This window comes from Tasmannia lanceolata, unplaced genomic scaffold, assembly GCF_043159265.1.
Source record: "Tasmannia lanceolata isolate RefF3 unplaced genomic scaffold, GAP_Taslan_0.1 ptg000007l, whole genome shotgun sequence".
Lineage (NCBI taxonomy): Eukaryota > Viridiplantae > Streptophyta > Magnoliopsida > Canellales > Winteraceae > Tasmannia > Tasmannia lanceolata.
In genome coordinates, this window is record NW_027518684.1 from 15876141 (window position 1) to 15882158 (window position 6018).

Below are 6018 nucleotides of genomic sequence, written 5' to 3' on the forward strand. Positions count from 1 at the left end.
TGGTATATAACAAGCATCTTAGACTATTGAATAACGAATCCAATCTCCATGCCCAATTCATGTCCAATTAAGTTCTGACCCTTTGGAATTTGGATTCATCAGACCGTGACATATCCTTATAACAGCTTTTGACAATAGTAATGCTGAAGCTCATTTACACATGTAAACTAGCAATTGAAAACTAAACATATTCCACGTCTCTCTCTCCCAGCACATCCTTCTTGTCCTTCCCATCAACCTCCACGTGTCCATCTCCATCAATATTCTTTTGGTTTGATGGGTCCTCATTTTGCTTTGGTGGGTCCACGGGCCAGGGATAAACGTATAAAACTGTAGACATACAATATAGTATACAAGGTTCAATACTTGTAAACCGCTCACTAGCCAATAGTAAAACTCTAATCTCAGCTCCCCTTGTTAAGATTGGTATCAGGCACCCAATTCCGCACCTCGCCGGAATATTTGTGTACCAACCAAACAATCAAAGTACTCAGGTAATTCCCAGCTGATACCGACAACCAATAGAATGGATTTGCTATGTTTCGCATACTTTTCGGCGCTTGACCAAAGAGAAATTCCATGTAGCCCACCACCGCGAAAGCCTCACCCAACCCGTGAATACTATATTGTGGGACCAACCAAAACACACTTATGGGGATAATGGCATGTGGGTCCCCGCCATGATCGGCGCCCACACTTTTCCGTTTTACCTGAAAAAACCATAGAGATGATCGATGCAATGTATGAATGCAGAGAAGAGAACTATATATGTTCGATCCAATAATCACACTCTTGGGCTACAGAGGCAGAGGGACTTCTCCTCCTGTCAAAGGGGCATATTCATTGTGTTTTTATGATGATCTTTTTAGTGATAATGGGGTTAGCTTGTATACTATCCCTTATCATAACAAACTTATGGTATCACATTACCTACACGAGCGCCGCTACTATGGTGGCAAGAATGTTGAGCATGAGGCCAATGCCTATACGTTGTATGTATGTAATTCCTGATGGATTTCCAGTGAAGTGGCGAAAGACTGGGATTAAGAGGGGGAAGTATGTCATGAAAACTAGGAGCATTGGAAGTTCGGTGAAGAGGGTCATGGTGGCCGGGGGGATTTGGAAGGAGTGGGAGAGATGGCGGTTCATGGTGCGGGCTTGTTGGATGGAAAATGAGCCTTGGTGGGCCGATGCAACGGAGACTATGATTCCAAAAGCCCAAATGGGAATCAGTCGAAGGACAGATTTTAGCTCTTCATCCGCTCCATTGAAGTACCTCCATACATTGTTGTTACAAAGTTATTTCAAGTAAATGACATACATGAACGAAATATTCAATAAAATCTACAATTTAGGTGCAATTCGTCTAGAAATATATCTGCGCTTTTTTAAACTTGGGACAGCCAGCTCTTGTGTATGTAAAAAATAAAGGGCGAATATATAGTTTCCCCAGAAAAATAAGCAAGGATACATGTAATAAGGGAGCGACTTGGGTCGGGTAGGGTTCAGCTTTTGCAAAAAGTGGACTGAAATCAACCTGAACCCAACCTGATTCTAAGGAAAAATACCTACCTGAAACCCCAAAAATGGGCCCGAGATGCACACCAAACATTTACCTGTCAAAAGTGACAGGTAAAATGTTTGGACGAATATATCATTTCCCAATCTAAGGGCTCAATGTGTGGGTTCTCTGGCCCACTCAAAGATGGCCTCACCATATGGGCTTTCTGAATCCCTCACATATGGGCCGATCGATTGCACTAAAGGGGCACACTTAATCGAATCATTACTCAAAACATAAACTTACTTCAGTTGATTGGTATGGATAACCTTCCCAGTGTTGGAAGTGGCTCCACCCAACTCTCCATTTTCATTTAGAAGGCCCACGTCCACCGGTGTAATGGCATTCCTCTTCTTGATTATGGCACTAACCACCTGGGCCAACCGGGTCAACGGGCTGCCCACCGGTTTCATAGTCTTGTAGAGAGGGTGACCAAACACAAAAACCACAAGAGATACAGCCATGGCTATGGTGGGCAACCCGAGGCCCCAAGCCCAGCCCACATTGTCTTGAATATAGACTACCACGGTTAGGCCCATTAGGGTTGCTAGGCCCAGGCTAAAACGGTACCAATTGAAGAAATTGTTACTCCAAGTACCCCGTTTGGAGAATTTGGCCAGGTCGAACTGGTCCACACCAAAGTCCACGACATTAGACCAGAGGCCGCCGGAGCCTAGAGAAGTAACAAGGAGCGAGATGTAGAGAACCCAGAGCTGCCATGTAGAGGCTTCTTCGCATTGTTGATTCGGTTCGCAGGCCCTTGGGCGGAGCCCAGTAAGGATTGTGGATATGGTGAGGCTGATCATTCCCTGTAAATTCAACTTTGATTTTGATCATAGTAAGAAAAATGATAAATGTACACTAATGAAACACACAGTAAACTTTGATGGGTTTGGGCTTGACATGCAAAACCAATCAGAGTACCTGAGCCCATTTTCGGGTCTGGTTAATAAATGGGCCTATATCTGTCCCAAGCAATGGACTGACTAACAACCTCATTCGAGATGGGCCACGGACCGAGCCTGGCCTGGCCCACTTGTACTCCTAGCAATTTTAGGCCATGTTTGAATTGCAGGAATTTTCTTGAAAATTTTAGAAAGGAAAAATATTTCTGAAATTTCCCCTTTCTAGGATAACTTGAACCAACCCTATTCAATTTTTACTTGGAGGGGCCCTCCATTTATTATAATATACCTATAAAGTAACCATAAATGGTGCAAGAGGAAGATAATCTTTCCATAGCTAGGGTGAACCAAGTGAGTTTTGAAAGTTTTTGTTATCTCCCTCCTTGAACTTTGTTTCCCCATTCTCATCTTTCATTTCTTTATCCCTTTGCTGTTGACCTCCTCGGTCTTGGGGTTTTCCCCTTTCCTATTAATATAATTTATTTCATTAAAAAAAAAAGTCTCCAAAAAGAAATGTCCTCTTAAGAGAAAATATCCCCCCTTTTCTCTTCATTATTGATTCGATGTTCCTTCACAACATAACATAGGTAGAGGAAGCAATTTGTCAGTTTGTTTAGCTATTGGTCTGTTTATATTTGTAATTGTAGAAAAAATCTCACCATATCCCACGTTATTAGCAAAATTGTTTATGTTACTCAATATCCCACGTATATTAGCAAAATTGTTTCTATTTATTGGAGAAAAAATCTCTACTATGTCCAATGATTTTAGCAAAATTGTTTCTATCTTTCAATATCCTACGTATAATGACAAAATTTGGGTGAATTATTTATTTTTTGCCCCATGCATCGTACGGGTCACTAGTAGAAAGAAAGAAAGAAGAAAATAGATATTACAATTAGCTAGAATTCCCATGGTCGTCTGCAAAGATGATCGGTGCCTATGGGGGATCTGACGACTGCAGGGTTAGCTAGTCTAGATAGTTTTCTCGGTGCCAAGCAGCTCCATTAGATTATCTCGAAACAAAGTATATATCTTTCATACTACATAAAAAATGGTGTGCCAAATTATGAGGGTGGAATTACTATTCCTTTTTAGCTAGAAGGACTTCAAATACTCCCCCCACCCAACCAAAAAAAAAGAAAAAACAAATCTAATTAGACAAAGTAGTCAATTATCAAGGGAGTGTAGATATCATTTCCCTACATCCTTTCTCTATATATAGACTAATACTAGTTTGATGTTCAGTGATTACCAGCAGATAGATCATGTAACCCACTATTATAGTACAAAACCGTCCGGCAAGCAAAAGAATCGGCGATGAAGTCGCCAATTATGGGTGTTAAGCTCATCATTCCGGCGAAGATGGCGATGGTATTTGAGGCCTTGAAGAGAGGCAAATGTAGCTCCTGAGTCAAGTATGTTATCGTTGTCATGAAAACCAATTTCAGCTAATTGATCACAGAAGAAACTCGCTGCACCAATACAAAACAAAAACATTCAACTTCTTTTTAACACCACTTTCTTCATAAATTGTGTTTCTAAATCGAAAATTATGAAGATTTTATTACAGCTAAACACAAGTCAAAACGAGAATTTTTTTGTTATTAAGCAGCTTTTGAACAAAGCAGCAAGCCATTTAGATACTTTTAGATCGAGCCCAAAGAAGATAAAAGAGAGCTAGAAAATTCATTGGTTTTAAGACCTTCGAATTTATTCAATAAAGTTAGCAGAAATACTTGAAATCAAAATTAAAAAAAAACACCCAGAAAAAAAAAAAAAAGAATGAAAAATTACTGATTACCAAGGTCAAAATATTTATGGGTTTCTGACCTTAAAAAGTAGATAAATTTATTCAATAAAGCTAGCGGAAAAACGATAATGAGTGATTTTTATTTCTTTATATATATATATATATATATATATATATATATATTTCTGGGTTTTTAAAATAAAGCAAATAATACTAAGCAGACAATGGAATTCAAGAAGAAAGGAAAAATAAAATAAAATTACAGATGTGATTATAGATAATTCACCCAGAAGAAATGGTATTGTCTTGAGTCCCCCAAGCTTCTTATTCTCCTTTCCATCTCCTCCCATTTTCACAACATGGTGATGATTTTTTCCATATAAAAAGTTATATAGGCAGACTATTTCCATATTTTAACAACTAGTAAAAATTAATACTGTATAAAAAAATTTCAAAGTCCAGTAGGCTTGCAGTTTTCCTTGAAAATATAAAATTAAATTAATTCTGGAAAATAATTTTCATGAAAAATGAGTTCACCAAATGCTAGGAAAAATTAGTTTCCATGAAAAAAATTCAAATACAATTTTCCACATCCAAACAGCCGCTAGGGCTCCTTTGGATCCTGCAAAAATTGGTCATTATTTGCAAGAGAATGACCATGCACAAAGTCACTTTTGTAGTAAATTTTATAGGGCAATTTTTGTAGCGGACAAAACCCACTACCAATAACCCCCGCCAATCTACCATTCGCGAATACACAGAAATATCCAAGATCTTGCACAAACAAGATGGAGAAAATATATGCCAACAACCCACAACCACCAAAGGAAACCAAAACAAGAAAGCAAGAATACATGTGGTTCACCACAATGGGCTACTCCACGGACATGGCAACAATCAATCAACTATTTAGAACAAAAATAGTACAATGTTACCTCTACCGATAAAACCCTACAAACCTTTACATCGAGTATGATGAAAACTTCTTTAGAAAACCCTCCAATACAATACTTCTCTTGCAAAGAAGAAAACTCTGTGGAGAAGAAGAACAATGGAAGGAGGATAATATACCTTGATAAACAGGAAGAGTGGAAAAACCCTATTTCTTTCGAGAGCCCAACAAAAAACCCCTCTTTTTGCCCTAAACCTTCTCTTCTACCCTCAGTATAAGAAGAGCCTTGCTTTTACTTCACCACAAAAGCCATCCTAGAGCCCCTAAGACAAAACCCCTCTTGCCTTGTCTTGGCTTTCTCCTCAAGAAGAAGAACCTTGCTTTTGCTTCACCACAAAAGCCCTCCTAGGTCCCTTAAGAGAAAACCCCTCTTGTCATGCCCCAGTCTTCTCTCCTCTCCTGTCAATATTTTCCCTTCTTCTTCAAACCCTCTCATTCATATACAGACCACATATATAGAGAGAAAACATATACAACTTAAAAGGGTCAAGTGGGACCTACTCCAAGAATGAAATAGAACCGGTGATTTTGTATCACCAACTTAACAATTTTAGTGTTGTAGAGTGGGGAGGAGTGCATAGGGGGCATTTATGAGAAATTGCTCCCATTGATCTTGTAAAGCGTCATGAGACGCCTGACGTGTTCTTTGTCCCATCAATGTATGCCCCTCTTGCTTGAGAGGCACTCTTTGCTTGGCTTGCTAACTCTACGATTCCCTTTGCTTCAGTTCTCCCTGAAGACATCAGAGCTTTTATTAATGCACATGCTCATGCATGGAATGAATTCGTTAATAAATTTAGCATTAGAATATAGGAATGTTCTTGGCAATTTCGTGGCAAGCCATAGT

At 39.1% G+C, this 6018-nt stretch overlaps 1 pseudogene across 1 annotated transcript; it reads right to left on the minus strand.

Moving 5' to 3' along the window:
- On the minus strand, positions 1-2828 carry LOC143882090 (protein NRT1/ PTR FAMILY 3.1 pseudogene; annotated as a pseudogene). Its single transcript, XR_013252098.1, has 2 exons — positions 931-2828; positions 1-710 (listed from the first exon to the last, which is right to left on the minus strand). The product of XR_013252098.1 is annotated as a protein NRT1/ PTR FAMILY 3.1 pseudogene (transcript).
- Between the last annotated feature and the right edge of the window lie 3190 nt (positions 2829-6018).